The sequence below is a fragment of the Macrotis lagotis genome, chromosome 7, assembly GCF_037893015.1.
Source record: "Macrotis lagotis isolate mMagLag1 chromosome 7, bilby.v1.9.chrom.fasta, whole genome shotgun sequence".
In the NCBI taxonomy this organism is placed as follows: Eukaryota; Metazoa; Chordata; class Mammalia; order Peramelemorphia; family Peramelidae; genus Macrotis; species Macrotis lagotis.
The window spans coordinates 59,722,257-59,743,540 of record NC_133664.1 but is presented as its reverse complement, the minus strand read 5'-3'; the positions used below and the strand labels follow the sequence as shown (position 1 = coordinate 59,743,540).

At 35.3% G+C, this 21,284-nt stretch overlaps 1 protein-coding gene across 5 annotated transcripts in view; it reads left to right on the top strand.

The window, feature by feature from the left end:
* The window catches only part of NEBL (nebulette), a 456,697-nt gene that overhangs the window by 277,391 nt on the left and 158,022 nt on the right, over nt 1-21,284 (top strand). For 2 of the 5 annotated variants that reach the window (XM_074192957.1, XM_074192956.1), the window contains exon 1: nt 20,256-21,264. The exons of 2 other annotated variants lie outside the window; for them this stretch is intronic. The gene's annotated coding sequence lies outside the window, so the exon portion shown is untranslated. Of the gene's footprint in view, nt 1-20,245; nt 21,265-21,284 lie in introns of those variants that run through there. One more of the 5 variants, XM_074192959.1, reaches the window with a different exon arrangement.

The following is a 21,284-nucleotide window of genomic DNA, read 5'->3' as shown; positions in this document are numbered from 1 at the left end:
AGGAAGCTTTTGAGGGAAGAATTCAAGGTGGAAAGAATACTGTATTGTGATTTACTTTTTTTTTAATTTTAGAAAGGTTTTATTTATGTTGAGTTTTACAATTCCCCCCCCATCTCACTCCCCTCCCCCCACCCCCCCACAGAAGGCAGTTTGCTAGTCTTTATATCATGCCCATAGTATGGATTGATCTAAGTTGAATGTGATGAGTGAGAAATCATATCCTTAAGGAAGAAACACATAGTATGAGACATAGTAGAATTACATAATAAGACAACATATTTTTTTTGTTGTTTTTGCAAGGCAATGGGGTTAAGTGGCTTGCCCAAGGCCACACAGCTAGTTAATTACTAAGTGTCTGAAGTCAGATTTGAACTCGAGTACTCCTGACTCCAGGGCCGGTGCTCTATCCACTGCGCCACTTAGCCGCCCCGACAACATATTTTTTAAATTAAAAGTAATAGTCCTTGATCATTGTTCAAACTCCACAATTATTTCTCAGATAGCATTTTCCAACACAAACACCCCCAAATTGTGCCTGCTTGCTGCCCTGTTGGTAGGAACAAGTCCATTAAGGCTGATCATCACTCCCATGTTGCTGTTAGGGTGTACAATGTTCTTCTGGTTCTGCTCATCTTGCTTAGCATCAGTTCATGCAAGTCCTTCCAGGCTTCCCTGAATTCCCATCCCTCCTGGTTTCTAATAGAACAATAGTGTTCCATCACATACATATACCACAGTTTGTTAAGCCATTCCCCAAGTGATGGACTTTCCCTCAGTTTCCAATACTTTGCCACCACAAACAGAGCTGCTATGAACATTTTTGTACAGGTGATGTTTTTACCTGTTTTCATAATCTCTTCAGGGTATAGACCCAGTAGTGGTATTGCTGGATCAAAGGGTATGCACATTTTTATTGCCCTTTGGGCATAATTCCAAATTGCTCTCTAGAAAGGTTGGATGAGTTCACAGCTCCACCAACAATGTATTAGTGTCCCAGATTTCCCATATCCCTTCCAACATTGATTATTGTCCTTTCTGGTCTTATTGGCCAATCTGAGAGGTATGAGGTGGTACCTCAGAGATGTTTTAATTTACATTTCTCTAATAATTAGTGATTTAGAGCAATTTTTCATATGATTTTGAATTGCTTTGGTCTCCTCATCTGTAAATTGCCTTTGTATATCCTTTGACTATTTGTCTATGGTCTACCTAGTTATAACCTCTTCTCCCCAACATCCCCACCTCCCAGGTTTTCCCTCTGCATTTCATTTTTGTGGCAATCATTTACATTCTGATAGAGACTATTGGAAATCCTAGGCTTTGGAAATCCTAGACCAGACATTGATTCAAATTCAGAGTATACCTTTTAAGTACTGGAATGATTCTGGAACCTAGCTCTGGAACCTGAGTTCTGCCAATATTTAACCTCACTTGGGAGGGCTATGGGGGCCAATGTCTATATGATGTGATGAAATGTCATACTTGGCTACCCTAATCATGAACAAGGCCCTGTGCTGTCACTTCTGTTTGTCAGGTTATTGAGACTTATTTCTTCATTACAGGAATAACTGGTAGAATGTGCTTTTCAGAGAATCCAAAATCCATTCCCCATCCCTTTTCTTAAGTATTCCATTTTCTAAGCAGTTTGACATTATCATATAATTTTATATTCAAAAATCTTTCTTGCTAGCACAAATTCTGATTTTGGGTAGATTGCTTGCTTCTCTGAGAATCAATTATAATTATAAGGAAGAGGGAAAAAGCAATCGAAGGGATGGTTAAAATTTGAGGATTTAGTCTCAGCTAAGTGTTAACCTTCCATAAGTGGGCACCCATGCTGTTCTATATTCTGAATTCCCCGCTCATCTTGCCTTATATTTATAGGTTGTCCTACAACACATTGGAGTCAGCTGCCAAGGCAATTTGTACAATCATTTTCCCTGGAGGTCTTTAAAAATAGAATTAGATACCCATCTGTTCTTTGGAGTTTTGTTGTAATCCTGTTTATAGGCAGGGGACAGACTAGATTACCTGTCAAAAGTCCCTTTCAGAGCTGTGACTTTTTTTTAGTCGGAGGTCAATGGAGTGTTCCAAAAGTAAACGGGTTTGACAGCTGATAGAAAACAGAAACTGAATTCTCAAATGTTTGGTGTATGACTGTAGATTGGGTTGCTATAATATAAGAACAATTAAACTTCTCTTAAAACTTTTTCAAAGTAGTTTTACTTCTTTGATCCTTAAGAATACAGGATCTGGAGCCTAAATATCAATCCTAACATAATTTTTTTATAATCCCAGCTTACTATGCTAGGCATGTGTAGGATGAGGTAGATTTGAAAAAGACCCCACTTATAGTTGTTCAGTCATTTCAATCATGTCTGACTTTCTGTGCCCCCATTTGGTGTTTTCTTGGTAAAGATACTGGAATGGTTTGCCATATCCTTCTCCAGTTCATTTTACAGATGAGAAAAATGAGGCAAACTGGGTCTTACTTACCCAGGGTCACAGAGCTTGTAAGTGAGGCCAGAAGATGAGTCTTCCCGACTTCAGGCATGGTGCGCTCTCTCTATTCATTACACCACCTAACTGCCCCCCAAAGCCCAAGTTCATAGCAATTCTACCATCAGAAGTATAGTTATTGAATAGCTTGTGATTATGCCAACAGTTAGAGAAGAAAAACTCTTTAACAATCAACTGGGGTCAGGGTGGTGTTGAGATCCCAGTCCTGTAATAGGAAAGGTCTCTTGTGCTGTTTCTCTTGTGTTATTCTTACTGCAGTCCTCTGTCCTCATGCCATCTTCCTCTTCCTCCTGTTCCTCCTCCTCAGCATGACGATGATCTGTATATCATTTTTTTTTGAGGGGGTTGCAAGACAAATGTGATTAAGTGGCTTGCCCAAGGCCACACAGCTAGGTGATTATTAAGTGTCTGAGGCCAGATTTGAACTCAGGTACTGCTGACCCCTAGTGCCACCTAGTCGCCCTTCTGTATATCATTTTAAAATCTGCAAAGTACTTACTAATATTATCTCATTTCCTCCTCACAGCAATTCTGGGAGATAGGTAACATTATCCCCATTTTACAGATGAGTAATCTGAGGCAGGGAAAAGCACACAGCTAGTAAGTGACCAAGGTCACATTTGAATATGGATCTTCTTGACTTTTGATCAAATGCTTTAGCTCCTGTGCCACCTAACTGCCTCTAGATGTCTCTAACAGAGACTCCCAGAAGAAAGAGAAAGTCAGCTCCATGTGTTTATGATAATAAGTAAGATTAGAACTGTCAAAGGCATCTTTATCAGCATCATCATCATCATCATCATAGTGAAAGGAGATGACTAGAAAAAAGGTTTCACTTTTATTCATATGAAGTAAGGCTAGGTTTTGGGGTAAGATTGGTTAGTTCTTCGTGTATTTTGCTCTTGATACTTCAGCTACTCTAGTGAGCCCTTGTGATCAAAGCCAAATTCATACAAACCAACCCCAAAACACCTTTGTCCAAATCACTCTCAGTTTATCTGTTCAGATCCTTTCTTGGTCTCTAATGAAGGCTTGGGTTTGAAGAAAAGAAATGCCACTATCACTGTTGGCCAAGGTCAAGTTGCTGTTCTGTATAAACTCATACAGCTTCAAATTCAGGGTATGGGAATACTTTCAAGGGAGTTTTAAAATATAATTTAATGGAATGTATGCCTAGTGGTTAGAGATATAGTATAAATACTCCTGTGCCACAGGAAACAGAACCAAATAAAGCAAAACCAAATGTTCTTTATAACCCATTTACATATCTATCAGTCTATACTTGTACAAGCATTTTATTTTACTTACTGGTTTTATTTATATCTGAAAAAGGAATCTGTCAAAACACTACAGGTTTGAGTTAATGTTCAGAAAGAGCAGGTTGATTTGAGCCAATTCAGAATGTTCTTAATAGCTATATTTTTAATACATTTTCCACTTTCTCCATTGCATTTTATTTTAGAAAGGTTTTATTTTGAGTTTTACAATTTTTCCCCCAATCTCGCTTCCCTCCCCCCATCCCCCACAAAAGGCAGTAAGGGATTTTGGATATAATTTTTTAAGTAACTAAGGAAAAAACTATTATTTCTATTATGTTGTCTTTATTTTATGCCATTTATGAACAGGAACTGAAAAGTTTATAGATATATTAATTACTTCAACTAAAATCAATTTTTGAGGAGATGACTATAGATCAGAATTCAAAGAGATAACTTGAGTCACTTTCTTTGTCATTTGGGAAAAAAATCACTTTTGTTTGGAACTACATGTATAAAATATAATAAGTTTTTAATTAATTTTTGATTGAAAGTAGAAGTCTTTTTAGAAGGCTAGAACCATTGGAATAAATTTTAAGTTTTTGCTTCTTAAGAGTTGAATAAACTAGAATGTTCACCTCACCAATTCTATTTTTTAGAAATTTTTTTGTTCTATGTGCTGGGATGTTGGAATCCTAACTATAGAAGACCTGAGATAATAGAATAAAAATTTCAGAATTTTCGAGGAATCTTAGAGATCATGTGGACCAGTGTCCTCAATTTAAAAGATGGAGAAACTGATCACAAGATCATAGAACTCAATTTGCAAGGGATCTCAGAAGTCTTCTAGTGCAACTTTTTCATTTTGTAGAAGATTCTTCTAAGTTAGAAAGACTGAATTAGCTAGTGTTGTTGTAGCTATTCAAGCCAGTCTGAATTCACAACCAAAAACCTTCATCGAAAACATTTACAAATTTATTACTGCAAAATACATGCCACAGTATGATTTGTGTGCAAATTATTGCCTCCCGTATAGTAACTTGAGCATGAATCCACTGTTGTGTCAACAAAGAATTGTTGGACATTGTGCATTGGAAATCCTGGGATATTTCAAGTACATCATTCAAAAGAGAGCTCTTTTTCATTTCTTCTAAACTAATCTCTCTTCTGAACTTCCATAATATTCCTTAGCTTACATCAGTTATCAAATTTTGAAGTTATACTTTAACAATGTCACTTACACTAATCCCTTTCTCACTTCTTTTTTCCTCTGCAATAAAATATCAGTGCTGATTGGTTGATTGATCTGCTCTAATGAGTGATGAAGATTGAAATGCCTATTTACTGTGTACTGCAAAAGTAGTCTAGAAAAATATCTAAAAAACATATAACATTCTTAAATAGGCCATACCCTCCTTTTGTAATCCTGAGAACATTCATTTACTTGGAGGGCCTTAGTATTTGTAATCAGAAAGTGAAACAAAACAATTTCAAGTCTACTTTAATAATAGAAATAAATGATATAATAGTACTTTGACAAGTGGAAATGCTACCTAGGCAGTACATTTAAATAATTTGAAGTAATGTCAATGGAGATCTTTTTGTTTTCAAAATCCAAGGTTAGTAACGAACTCTTAAAAGAATCCTCAAATTTGGAGCACTTTCTTCATGTAACTTGTGACATCACAAGCATTTCCAATAACGTTAGTTTACTACAGAGAGGCACAGAGGAAATTTCAAAATGGTAATAAAATTGCAGGAGAAATAAATACTAAACTACAACATTAGTACATGGGTAAAGTGTTTTCAGTTGATCTTTATTCTGGGGGAAAAAAAGAACCACAACAGGAGATTTTGGCATTTATGCTGCATTGACCTGGATTGAAATCCTAATTCTAAAATATGCTGAGTGTTTATGGGCATGTCTCTGAAATTTTCTAAGGCTTGATTTCTTAAAGTGGAAATAAAAAAGGTAAGGTTGGGGGCGGCTAGGTGGCACAATGGATAGAGCACTGACTCTGGAGTCAGGAGTACCTGAGTTCAAATTTGACTTCAGACACTTAATAATTACCTAGCTGTGTGGCCTTGGGCAAGCCACTTAACCCCCTTGCCTAGCAAAATCTAAACAAAACAAAACAACAACCAAAAAGGAAAGGCATTTCTAGGGTTCTTTGTAAAACTTAAAGCAATACCTTAATATCAGCTATTCTTGCAATCTTTTCTCACATCGTTGTTTTGAGAAAAGTGCATTGTGAACTTTGAAAGCTCTTTAGGAAATTTGAATCAAATGCTTCTTTCTCTGCCCCATCCCTCCACCAATACTATATTGGTCTTTTCTCCTCCATACTCTCAATAGAGTGATTATTTAAATAATTTATGATGTATAGTGTCGCTTTCCTCTGTACCATCTTTACCTCCAATAAAAATGCTTATTGCCCATGTGACTCCATGTGACCTCGAGTCTCTTTTTTTCTGTATATAGTGAAGAAAATGAAATAGATTTCCTTTGAAGTTCCTTCCAGTTCTAGATCTATGATACATGATGTTATCAAACACCCAGAACACTTGGTAGGACACTGGTGCCTTTAGGATAAAATTCAGTTTCAAGTAGCTTGGCATTTAAAGCCTTTCAAAATCAAAATATAGTCTCAAATTTTATTTTCTTTTTCTTTCTTATGTGAGTGGTTGAATCCACTCTATAAGAGGTCTCTTTATTTCTCTTCCAAAGTGGATTATACATTCTTCCCCCCAGGTCTTGTTCAGTGTGTTCAACCTTTATGGAATCTTCTCTTTACCCTTCCTCTAAGACCCAATTCAAGACTCATCTCCATGAAACTTTCCATAACTGTATCAGCCAAAGAGAGGAGAGTTACTTGCTGATTTTTTTCTTTGAACCCTTTCCACAAATATTATAATATTTTTTCATTGAATTAGTGATGTCACCTTTGCCATGTAGTAGTACCTTTCATTTTGCTTAACTTTATATATGTGTCTTGATTCTCGCCCCAAGGTGCTAGGGCAGCTAGGTGATATAGTGGGTGGAATGCCGGACCTGGAATCAGGAAGATTCAGCTTTCTGACTTCAAATCCAGCCTCAGACATTGTGTGACCCTGGGCAAGTCACTTAGCCTACTTTGTTTCAGTTTCCTAATCTGCCAAATGAGTTGGAGAAGGAAATGGCAAACCATTCCGGTATATCTGCCAAGAAAACCCAAATAGGATCACAGAATGTCTGAAATGACTGGACAATAATAAAACCACCTTTCATTCTGTTTAATTTTGTATATGTGGCTAGATTCCCCATCTAAGATGTTGTCTTAGTCTCCTTTGAGTCCCTTTGAGTCCTCAGTGCTTACCATAATCCTTTCCATATCTATTAACAGGACCTCAGTATGTATTTGCTGATGATATTTAGGAAGTATTTCTTAGGAAACAAATGTTTCATTTTTCAGGAAAGATTATTTAATAGATATTTACACCTCAGAAAAACTTGTTCCAGAAGAGCATTTTTTTTCCCTTCAGCAAAATCTTAGCTAATGGGACTATTTTGGTAAGTGAGGGTTAGGAAAGGATTCTTCTTTCTTTAGAAGATGAAATCTCTTAAAGTTTTTTTAATGATAATTTTGAGAAGATACTTCTGTATCATTTCAACCTAATTGATTCTGTGCTTTATGTTTTGAAGAACCACAAGTTCTAATTTATGTTTTTCCACAAATAAATTCATGTGAAGACTTGAATGCATCAATAGATCCATAATATCATCAACTTGAATACTCCTTCCAAGTGTGTCTTCTCATTCTGTGCCATTCTTTTTTCCTATAATTCCACAAATCTCCCATCTGTAGATCTTAGAGCTATACCTGCTGTGTTAGAAACCTTCTTCTTAACTTTCTTAAGGTACCTATGCAACTTTCTGGTTGCTGTTATTGGTTTTCTCATCATATTTTTGGTTGATTGCCTTCTTAGATCATATCTGTCCTGGACATTTCTATAAATGCTTAGCATAGTGGCACATAGGCCCTTTATAAATACTTGTTTCCTTGCTTTCTTTTAAACTAAATTAAGCAGCTAAATGGTGCAGTGGGTTAAACACCAGCCTTGGGGTAGAAGGACCTGAGTTCAGACTGATTTTCATTTGCAAGGCAAATGGGGTTAAGTGGCTTGCCCAGGGCCACACAGCTAGGTAATTATTAAGTGTCTGAGATCGGATTTGAACTCAGGTACTCCTGACTCCAAGGCTGGTGCTCTATCTAACTGCACCACCTAGTCGCCCCTGGATGATATCTTTTATGAACTCTTAGAATTACAGCCATGGGCAGCTAGGTGGCGCAGTGGATAGAGCATTGGGCCTGGAGTCAGGAGTACCTGAGTTCAAATCCGGTCTCAGACACTTAATAATTACCTAGCTGTGTGGCCCTGGGCAAGCCATTTAACTATTGCCTTGCAAATAATAATGATAATAATGATGATGATGATAATTAATAATAATGATAATAATAAATAAAAATAAAAAAGAACTACAGCCACTAAGGGTGATAGATTGCTGGCTATTGACTCCCATTGTGAGTCTCTCTTTTGCTCTTTGGGTCAAACATATAGAGGAAAGAGGGATGAATTTGGACTCAGTTTCTCTTTTTCACTATGTCCTATTTCTCTCATCTGTAAAGTGAGTGTGTTGGACTCCATGTTCCTAACATCTCTTCCAGCTCATATATTTTGTAATTCATATAAACATAGTAGCTAAAAAATTCACCAGAGTGGAGAGAGCAATAAAAAGTCATAATTCCAGGACTATTTCTATATTCTTCCTTTTGAAGAAGGCAGAAGGAAAGTATACAATGAAGATAAGTATTTCCTTCCTCATTTTTGGAGAAATGAAAACTTTCTTTTCTTATGTTGAATCTGACTGCCAAGAATATTTTTTATTTTATTTTATTATTTTTTGTATGACAGATTAAGTGCCACAATAAGGATCTGCATTTTAGAGCTTTGGAGAATGCCGTTGCTTGCAAAGCAAGTTTGAACTCCCCATGAGATCCTGGAAGAGATAAATGCTTAAAAGCTTTTCAAAGCTACACTCTTGGCTCTATTAGAATTTAATTTCCCCACTGGTTGTGTTTATATCCATTTTGAAATATATAGCTATGAATATACCAAACATGTATCCTTAGCTGCTTCATGTGTCCTTGGGATGCAGACTGATTTTCATTTGGTCATACAATCCACATGGAACCCCCATGTACTAAATTTCCATCAAATTAATTTTGTTTTAATTTTTAATTTTTAATTTGAAAACTGTTCTATAGTCTGCTAAACTCTTTCTTCCCCCTATCATCTAAAGAACCCATCGCAAAAATGTGGTCCACCAGGAGTGGTTGTTGATTGGAGGCAGAGGATAATCTGAGTTTGAATCCCAGCTATGCTACTTCCTCTCAGTGTTTGACCTTTTATAAACTCCTTACTCTCTCTGGGCCTCTGTTCCCTCATCTGCAAAGGGAGGAGTGTACATGCCATTTTTTTGGTAAGGCAATGGAGTTAAGTGACTTGTTCAAGGTCACACAGCTAGGCAATTATTGTCTGGTGTTGGATTTGAACTCAGGTTCTCCTGACTCCGGCTCTATCCACTGTGCCACCTAGCTGCTCTTGATATGCAATTTTTAATCATCTCTCTTGTGCCAGGCAATGTGTTATGAACTTGGGAATGTCAAAAAAGACAAAAACAGTCATTACTCTCAAGAATGCCACATTTTAAAGGGATGTGATATGAAAAAAAGACAGAAAATAACAAAAAAGATCATCTTTTATATACCCTGTGTATATTTAAATAAACACACATAAATATATAGACTATATATACATATATATATATATATTCATGTAGGCTAAATAAATAGGTTAACTATATAAATCTTAAATTTATATGTACAGCTATGTATGTGTGCATATATGCATATAAAAATATATAATTATATGAAAAAGGTAGTCTCAAAAGGAGGGCATCATCATTTTGTGGTGTCTTTTAGAAGGTGGAATTTTTGTTGAGATTTAATTGAAGGAAAGGTCATATGGGGTTGAATTAACCTCTGAGGCCCTGTTTAACAATACATCTGTGACCCTGCTTAGCCTATATGGCTTTGAGGATTAGATTCTTCATGTAAAACATGTTTGAATGATTCCTTTATAATCACTACATAGATTTTCCAGAACATGAAACTCAGAAGCAAATTGTGTGTGTGCCTCAGTTTCCTCAACTCTAAAATGAAGATATTAATAATAACCTGCTAGGGTTGTTATGAGTATCAAAGAGGAACATTTCTATAAATGCTTAGCATAGTGGCACATAGGCCCTTTATAAATACTTGTTTCCTTGCTTTCTTTTAAACTAAATTAAGCAGCTAAATGGTGCAGTGAGTTAAACACCAGCCTTGGGATAGAAGGACCTGAGTTCAAATCTAACCTTGGACACTTATTAGTGGCATGACTCTGGGCAAGTCACTTAACCCTGATTCCTTTACATAAAGAAAAAGAAAAGAAAGAAAAAAGAAAGTAAATTAAATTGGTTGATGAAATTAAAATAGTTGTTGCTATTTTCTAGATGTAGGTATTTCCAAGCACTATATCTGTTCCTGAAATATGACCTAAACAATAATTTTCTCTATATCAGAATCTATGAAGATTGACTTTCATTCATTTAATAATGTTTATTTTTAGATTTTTGTAAGGCAAATGGGGTTAAGTGGCTTGACCAAGGCCACACAGCTAGGTCATTATTAAGTGTCTGAGGCCAGATTTGAACTCAGGTACTCCTGACTCCAGGGCCGGTGCTCTATCCACTGTGCCACCTAGTCACCCCTAATAATAAGTTTTTGAAATGCATGTGTGTGTGTGTGTGTGTGTGTGTGTGTGTCTATATTCTCAAGATGAAAAGCTCTGAAGCAGATATCCCTGGGACTTGTACTTCAGAAACTCATGGGAGGCAGTCAGAGCAGCTTTAGGGGTTCATTTTCTTTATGAATTGCTATCTTGTGGCTTATACTTATACTTTAATCTCTTTCAATAGATTATCACAACAGAAAAAGCCACATATCTGGCTTCTAGGTCTATATTAATTTGTTATGTGATCTAGGGTGAGTTATTTTTTCTGTCCTTCAGGAAGCCTTCTCTAACCCTTCTTAATTCCAATGCCCTCTCTTTTTAATCGTTTCCTATTTATCCTGTATATAGTATATATAGATTTATACATATTCATATATATATACATATTCACATAGACACATACATACTTATAATATAAACATGCATGTATATTATTTTATATATAGGTATACTATATAGATATATATATAAACATATTTATCCTGCATATATATATATATAGGTATTTCTATATTATATTATATATAATATATATTAATGTGTATTTATATGCATACATATTTATATATGTGTGTTTATAAATATGCCTGTATATGTGTGTTGATTGGTTGAACTTTACTTTGATTTTTTTCATCTATCAAAATGGATATAATGACTCTGTTACCTCCCTACCTCGTAGAGGCAGGTCATAGATAAGAACATGACTAGGAAAATTGTGAAACACTGTGAAAACATAAGCATCTTCCTTTTTAGGTAGATGGGGACTCTAAGCATTCAGTGTCAATTCTTACTTGATGGTAACAGGCCTTGAATATGTCATATATACTAATATTAAACATTAGGACAGAAACATATGTCCTATTGTAACCTCAATCAAATTTCTCTTATATTTTTAAGAGAAAGAAAAGAAAAAAATCCTCTATGTGACTTCTCACCTGGCGTCTGCTTTTATCTGTGGCAGCTACTTGGTGCAGAGGATGGAGAGCCATAGTCAGGAATAGCAGTTCAAATATGACCTCTGATCATCCTGGTTTTGTGACCTTGGGCAAGTCATTTTTAACTTCTATTTGCCTCTGTTCCCTCATCTGTAAAATGGGAATCATAATAGCACTTACTTTTTAGGATTATTGTGAGGATCCAATGAGTTAATATTTGTAAAGTACTTACCATAGTGCCTAGTGTGTAAAAAACATTATTCATCATCATCATTATTTATCATTATTTTTATTATTATTACTCCTTGTGCTGGAGCCAGGAAGATCTGAGTTCAAATATGGCCTCAGACTATACTTGATGACCTTGGGCAAGTCATTTGACTTCTGTCTGCCTCAGTTCCCTTATTTTTAAAATAGGGATAATAGTAGCCCTTACCTCCCAAGATTGTTGTGAGAATCAAATGAGATAATAATTGTAAAGAGCTTTAATGCATTGTCTGCACATAGGAAGTGCTATAAACATGATAGTTATTTTGATGACTATTACTGTTACTGTGATTAGGACTACTACTATTATTATTACTGTTGCTATTGCCACTACTATTAATACTATCGTTATTATCGTTATTATTGCTATTCTTAGTACCACTACTATTACCATCGTTATTGCTATTGTCACTTCAATCATTATTACTATTATTATCATGTTATTACTACTGTTTTTATTACCATTACTAGCACTATCATTGTTATATTGTCAGCATACTGATACTGACAACAATACTATTATTATTACTGTTACTATTTTTATTGCTATTATCATTATCATCATTATTACTGCTACTACTATTATTACTCTTACTATTATCACTGTTAGTTTCTCATTACTATTACTATTATTACCATCACTATTATTACTGTTATTCCTTTTATTATCACTATTGCTATCATTACTGTAATTGCCATGACTATCATCATCATCATCATTATTATTACCATTACTATTATTTTTATAGTTACTGTTATTATTACTGCTCCTTCTTGCTTTGTGACCTTGGGGAAGCCATTTAATCTGTTGGAGATTATTTACCTTGTTGAGAAGTGGGTTCTTGTCCTTCATTATCAAAGAAGACTAATTTGACATTATTCTGTAAGAGATGAATGACAGTATGACTGTGACTGATGAGGCCGGTATGAACTCAGAATGCTCTATCACAGGTTGGGCACAAATAGTTCATGTGAACACTTGAAATGATTACTTTGAACTTAGGTATCTCACAGTTCCTTTGAGCTGCTTCAATTCTACCTTGTTCATAGAGTGCAGCACCTTCACTGATGAGGGCACACTATGCTGGGCGGTCCTGTCTCCCATACTGAACAATCACTTCCAAAGTGACACCCCCCCCTTCCCCTCCTTAGTGCTTATATTGTGTGAATTCTCTGTAAAATAGTTATTTTTGGCATTCTTTTATTTTGTTTGCAAGGAAATGAGGCTAAATGACAAGCCCAAGATCACACAGCTAAGTATTAAGTGTCTGATGTTGGAATTGACCTGAGGTCTTCCTGACTCCAAGGTCAATGCTCTATCCACTGTACCCCCTTCTTTTTTGGTATTCTAACGTGACCAGCCCCATTGTAGTTGTACACTCTATAGTAACCTTTGGCAGTTTAGCTTGAGAAAGGACTGCAGTGTCTGGTATCTTCTCCTGCCAAGTGACCTTCAGAATCTTACTAAGACAATTAAGTGGAAATGATTCAGTTTCTTGACATGGCGCTTGTAGATAGTCCATGTTTCACTGGATATAGCAATGGGGTCAGCGCAATGGCTCAGTAGAATTTCAGTTTGTAGTCAGTCTAATACCTCTTCTCTCTCACACTTTCTTTCAGAGGTTCCCAAATACTGAGCTAGCTCTGGCAATGTGTGTGCCAGCTTCATTATCTTTGCCATCTATTTCCTGCCCCCAATATTATTTCACAGTGGAGTTCATTTCTGTTCAACAGTCATCTATGAAACCTCTGATTAATGCCAGGCCTTCAAGGGGCAGAGGTTAGAAAACCTGTACACAGATAAGGAAAAACAAAATATCTACTAAATAGTGCAAAGCAGTTTTTGTGGAATTTGGGTGGGGGAGTAGAACCCTAAGAAATGGAGAATTAGGAAAATTTTCTTGTAGGAGGTAACCTTTCAACAGGAATGGAGTTAGGGATTCTCAGTGGTACATTTCTAGTAAACTTCAGATTTGTAAAAAAATAGATACCTCCCTATGGTCCTGTAAAAGGAAACATTACAAATATAATTGGAAAATTCTCATCCCTGCACTCCCCAACTCTGGATTTATATTCATTTGTTTTTTTTTACAGAAAGGGTTCCTGACATTTGGACAACTTCAGCCCCTTTGTGGTTTTCAAGGAATGGAAGAGAGAACTAGGACTCAGCTCTCTTAATGAATAAGATTGTCTGACTGATTATTTGACTTTTCATTTTTCTTTTTAGAGAAATTTAAACCTTTGTAGCTATATTTAGACGAGCAAGGTGATCAGAGCCCCATGCCATTTCCACTTTTAGTGCCCTGACCAAGGTTTCATACGTGTTTCAAAAGAAAGACTGATCCAGTTCATCATTTAGAGGCAGAAGAGGGGGGGAGGACTTACCATGGCCCTGAATTTCCATTCTGTCACCATTGATTCATGTCAAAAAATGCATGAGTGACCCTAGTTCTTTGAAGACTGAATGAGGTTCACACAAAGTTCCATTGTCTCTTTCTCTTTGTAGAGTGATAGAACTTGGATAATGAGAGGATTATTTGGTTTAAAAGAGACCTGAACTTGGAGTTAAGATGTGGGTTCTAGTCTAGATCTGACTTGCTAAGTTAATCTGGTCAAGCTATTTAATCCCCATAAACGTTTGCATCATCATTTATAAAATGAGTGGATTGGATTATAAGGATCTTATTGATACCTTCTGATTTTCAAGTCTTATTATCCTATGACTAGGTGATTTCTAAGATCCCTCCTAGCCTGTAATTGGGTTGTTTTTTCCCCTAAATTACCCAACCTGCCTCACTCACCTATCTGGTTTAAGTTAATATTTGTCTATGTCTCCCTCTGTCTTTCTATCCATCTGTCTGTCTATTAGCAGACCTGGGGAGCAGGTTATTGAGAAAAGTGAACAGAGATGAATTCTCTGTTACTAGTGGCCTCAATTTTTTATTTTGACTTTCCATGTGCAAGGTGCAGCTTCTATCTATGATAAAGACCCACTTAGGGGGCGACTAGGTGGCGCAGTGGATAGAGCACTGGCCTTGGAGTCAGGAGTACCTGAGTTCAAATCTGACCTCCGATACTTAATAATTACCTAGCTGTGTGGCCTTGGGCAAGACATGAACCCCATTGCCTAGCCAAAAAAAACTAAAAAAAAAGACCGCCTGAAAATATATGGATCAAGAAATTGACAATTTCATCATCCCTTTATCACTTAGACCCCTAACACATGTTGGCATGAACAAACTCACATAATTATCTTGGTCAAGGAGATTTATACTTCTTCCAAGTACTTAGTTGAACTTGTTGGGTAAGCTGTCTTTGCATTCACTTGAGCAAACACTCCATATCTTATTGAAGTTTCTACTTTATTTGGCAGCAGTATCTTTGGCCAGCTGGGAAATAGGGATTTTCTTTTTTTTTTAACCTAATAATATACATGCTTATGATAAAGAAGAGCTGTTTTCAGTTTATTCTGGAATTTAACCATATGGGGCCCCACTTTGGAAAACAAGAATGATATATGAAAATGAAAACAAAATCCTTGTTATAGTACAATTTATTCTTACATGGATTCAGATATGTCCCACCTCAAATCACATCTCCCAAACATAACAACTATGCATTATCATCTAATATTAAAAGTTTGCTTGAGGTATGGTACTGAAGTCCAATGTTTTTTTAGATCTAACAATAGCATAAGCAAACTTTTTGATATCAAGTTTTCACCAAGAATTATCATCATCATCATCATCAGGCCAGTGAGATGTGGTCTTCATCATTGTGTACATGTTAATTGATTTAATTTTTTTAACACTCTTATAAGCAGCAGAAATATTGTTATTTCTGATTATAGATTTGGAAACTGACACTTAGGAAAGTGCTGAAGGTTATTAAAGAGGTTGTAACTGGAACACAAATCCATTTCTTTCCCACCCATTTGCTATTAATCAGTTGTGGACTCTTATTCTAGGATTATAGAAGGATTCCACTGAACACTGGTGCATATGTGTATAACACTCACATCTATATTATGTGATCTTACAGAATGGTTTAGTTCTGATATTAAGTGTGATGACAGTTCGGAATGTTTGGATATGTAAATAAGAGAAAATGAGAAGCTTGCTAATCAAAGTATAGCATTGCTGCTCTTAGAAAAAGTAAAGAGATCATCAAAACCCTGAAATATTCTGGTCAAAGCAGAAGAATCTTGTGCAGCTTTCTCATTTGGAAAGATTTCAACAATCTTGTCACTGAAGATGAGCTCTTTCTATTGCATTGAATTTGTCCTTTTACAAGTATTTCTATGTTTTGAGTTTGTGCTGTATTTAATTAGCAATCAGCTAGGCTTTTATATAAATGCATTAAGGATCATTAAGGAGATGGGAAGCTGTTTTAATAAACCTCCCCCATCTCTCATATTAACCCATTTGAATAACTTATTTAAACTGAATTTGAAATATTTTTAAGTTAAGACCTGACAGCTTTTAATGACTTATGCTGCTGTAAGTGACATAAGGGATTATCAAAGGAAATCAAAGGATAAGCATGGAGTTTAAAAGGACTTAACCAAATGCTTCTTTGAATATGCATGGAATGAGCTCATTTCCACATAGCATTCAAGGTTTCTAAAATGTAATAGAGTTATTCCTTTTAGTTGCATAATAACCCTGCAGAGATTTTGGATGGAGTGGGGAGGGTGGTCTTCAGGATATTAAAAAAATTTTCTGTATTCATTTATCTCTACCATATTAAGGGGGTTAGGACTTAGCATCCTGCAGTCTGGAAAATCTGTGGAAAAATGTTTGACCCTCCCTTCCTATCAGAGAAATCTGAATATTTCTGTTATGGGGTGTTTCCAGTACCTTATTGTAACATTTGGAATGGTATTATATAATACTCTCTCTCTCTCTCTCTCTCTCTCTCTCTCTCTCTCTCTCTCTCTATATATATATATATATATATATATACACACACATATATATATATATGTATATATATATTATGCATTTCTGAGTTTTGAAACTTTTGAAACTTTTTCTGTGTCCTCTGCTAGCTTTTGTTTGTAATCTGTGGTTTCTGCAAAACTCTCACAAAATTTACATTTCATTTCTTATGCCAACCCGCAATATATCAAAACTGTGGTGAAATTCATGATGTGGAAGGGATAACTATAGTTTAAAGCTGTTGAAGCTTTAAATAAGTAGAAACTTAATGCTTTGCTATCTCATATGCCTCATACAGAGAGCTTGTCTTAGAGTCAGAAAACCCTAGATTCAAAGCCTGCCCCACTGGTCGACACATTTACCCTCTCAGCATCCTACACCAGAAATATCAAACTGACTACTAGTAGCTACAAAACTCCCAGATTTGTGGCACCAGATTCAAACAGGATTGGCAAATGTTTAACTAACTAAATTAAACTACAATACAACATAAATAATGTTAACTTGTGGTTTTCTAGGTTCAACTAGTCTAGCCAGCTCTCTTAATATAAATGACAGTCAAATTGTTGATCTGTGTTGGTAGAAAGTACTTCCTTTTTGAAGTCTCTGACACTGATGAAATTTTAGATTCCAATAAAAAGCAAACAGCTAAAGGAAACTCCCTGAAATCTATGAAATAGGTAGTATCTGTAATAAAGCTCTCGTTTAAAATATTAGAATGTTAAGTAGAAATAAAATTAATCATAAATTAAAAGTCTAGATATGTGATTTGATTTACAAAAATATGACTTACATGAATCCTGTTAGCAACATATTTATTGTTATGAGTGAAGTATACATGAACATTTTTTTAGACTGAGTACTAAAGAATACATTTTATTATGCCACCACTGTCGTTATGGAAACATAGAGACTGCATATAGCGTTTCCTTTACAAAAGACATTTTTGTAAGGCTTACATTTCTTAGACTTAGTCATTCCTTGGTCTTGTATTCTGTCAATCCATTTTTTCTAAGTTATAATCATCAAGGCCATTATAAGTTTATAGAATATTGGGTATAACACTAGCTATTAGGAGGGACCTATTTTTGATTGTTACAGTGTTAATCTTTCATGTTTTGAAAACCATTAAGGAAGCTTCCTTTACAGTCTTGTGTAAGCAGCTTTCAAATGGAGCAGATTCTTTGGATGCCAGGGCTGTCTATGGAGAAAGGGCAGGCTGTATTTAGACCCAATGAACTTCACACATTGGATCATTCTTCATTCCATTCCATTTGTATCATTTACTATGCATTATCTACCATACATGTGGGTGTAAATTCAGTCTTTTACAACAATGCTAATGGAAACTTGATTAGTATAGGATACATTCAACACTCAGAAATGTTGCCTCTATATTCCTTGTTGGGTTTTTTTTTATATTGACTAGAATAATTTCCAGGACTTGTGAGTAAAACATGGACTCAGAGAATGATTCTATAAACCTTAAATAGTTGAATTAAAACAGAGCATATTCATTTTTCACAGGTTGCTTTAAATACTATATAATGTCAGCATACATTTTATATTGAGTATAATTTAATTACTAATTACAGATGTTTATTAACAAATTTAATTTATCAGGAAAAGTCCTTAAATATATATTTTTTGGGTGATGGGCCTGACTAAGGAGCCTTTTCATGCTTTTGCTACAGCCTTCTCTAACTTTGGCTTTTATATCTCAAGTAGTTTTGGGAAATATAATGTGCACCTCTGCTGTTTCTAGACCCGCATGATTACTATTAATCCTTAAATTGCATTAAGTAGCTGTTAGTAACAATGATTCTTTTTCTGCCAGAAATATGAAACGGGTGATCATGGAGAGCATTTCATAATATTACTCCTAGATAAAATTGTAAATGATTTTGGAGCTGCCCAGGATCTACAAGTAATGAACTAAAATTTTATCTGCCAAGTCTTAATTTATTTATGTACTTGGAATTTAGGAAATTTGGGATTGGATCTCATGTCTGTTACCTATTATTAGCTTTAGGGTATTAGGCAAGTAATTTAACTTCTCTGATAGTCCGTTTTTGTGCTTTATAACTGGAGATGATAATATATATCATTACCTGCCACATTGGGTTGTTGTGATGAAAGTATTTGGGAAACCTTAAAAGAGATATTTAACAAGAATTTAGTTTGGAAGATTCTATTCCTTTGTCTCCATGTGATCATAAGCCTTGGTCTGCAAGATAGTGTATGGTGACTCTCAAGGTCTTGGGATATCCACCAAGTCTGAAAGGTCCTGGTTCGATGAGGGTGAGACTTTTTTTTTTTAAATGGTTTTATTATGACCCATAAGCCATGTCAATATAGACAGAGATTACCAAGAAGCTTAATCAAGGGAGTCACAATTTGAATCTTAGCTCTCTAAGGCAGTCAACTTTTAGGTATTGTTTCCCCTTTGGTGAAAAGCTATTCTGCTCTTAATGGAGTGGGGGAATCCTGGTAGTTCTATGAAACTCATCATCAATCATAATCATGTTATCCTTTTTTTTTCTTTTGAATCCTTTTCCTCATTACTTTTACAAGATTTATGGTTGTCTAATGAATAATAACTAACTTCAATAAATACTTAAACATTGTCTTTCATGTGAAATTTTGCCTTTACAAGAAAAAAATAATGTGATAAAAAAACTTTCATGTCATTGGTTGCCTTTTATTTGATGGTGTAGCTGTGTATATGTCTTAAAGCAAATCCATAATAGATAATTTTTTTTCAGTTATTGTTCAAGAATTTTTATAGCCTGAAGAGATGAATTTGGGGGGTTTTACAAGACATAGATGCTTTGCAGTAGAAATGGCAGCATTCCTAAAATGAGAAATATCTTACTTTGACTCTTCTGATTGGTATCTCAAAACATACAGAGGAAAGAATATTCTGAGGATTTCATTTCTTTTTTTCTTTTGGCTGTTTGTTTTTAGGTTTTTGCAAGGCAAATGGGTTAAGTGGCTTGCTCAGGACCACACAGTCAGGTAATTATTGAGTGTCTGAGGTCAGATTTGAACTCAAGTACTCCTGACTCCAGGGCTAGTGCTATATCCATTGTGCCACCTAGCTGCCCCTGAGGATTTCATTTTAATGAAAACTTGTAATTTCTTTAAGTGAATCCTTTATATTTTAATAAAATCTCCTAAGTTTTTATGATCTTGAATATGACAGACTTGCCTAATAGCCAAAAAAAAAAAAATAACTAGTCAAACTGCTGTTTTCTATCTGGTGTTCCTGGATGCAATTGAATCATTCATAGAGGTCAGCTCCCCAATTACACTTCCTTTTCTTATGAGAGCTGCATTAAAATGTGAATATTTCAGTAATCACTACATATTCCTTCTCATAAGTGACACAAGGTGGAATTCTAAAAGGCAACTTTATATAATATGAATGTTTTAAAATTAATTGAAATTATTATTTCTAAGTCATTTGTGCTTTAAATAAAATATATTACCACTCAGATAATTTTGGTTTAGATTACAGATATGATTATTGTATTACACTAGTGAACATAGACGCAAAACTAAGAAACTACAAAAACTAAGAAACTACAGGAGGCAGTGCAGTGTGTAGACTTCCAAGTTTGGAATCAGTAAGCTCTGAGTTCAAATCCTGCATCAAATTCTTTCCAGCTGTGTGACCCTGCCTCAGTTTTCTCATATGTAAAACTCACAGGATTGTGGTGAAGATCAAAAGAGATAATATTGAGTAGAGTGCTTAACAAGTACCTGATAATGGGCATTTAATAAGTGCTTTTCTTTTCCTCCCATTGTAATCATCATTATTACTGTGAGAGGCATTTATATGACTTATTATCCTCATTTACATACAAATAAACTGCGACTCAGAGAAATTAAGTAGCTACACAGCTAGTAGATATCAGAGATAGAATGCAAATTCAGATCTTGTGTCCCAGTCTCCATTGCTTTATCCTCTACAGTAGTGGAAGATAGCATTTTTCAATTGGAGAAGTATTGTCTTCCTTCCAGTAAAATCAAAACTCCAATAGAAAAATGGAGTCACTTAATCATGCATAAGGATCCTTCTGGGCCCATATCAACTTAGAAAACCAGCATCCATGCTTTATTTAGTTCCATTTATTTTGTTAAATAGTTCCCATTTACATTTTAATTTAAGGCTATACAGGAGTGTTGTCTATGCCTTATGACTCATACCTATATTATCTGACTCCACCCTATTTTACAGTGCTGTGTTCCTCTTCATCTTTTCTTGCCCCTTCTTAATCATCAATGATTGAAGTCTTTATTTCTTTGTTGTGTTGTTCTAGGTGATATACAGGTTAATAAAATGGATGTCAAAGTATTTAGAGACAAGTGTCATGGATATATGCCATAATCTAACAATTGCATTATATACAAGTGAAGAACATTTTGAAGATTAAGCCTGAAGGAAGACAAAGCTGCATTTTACAGGTAAACTACATCAGTGCCAG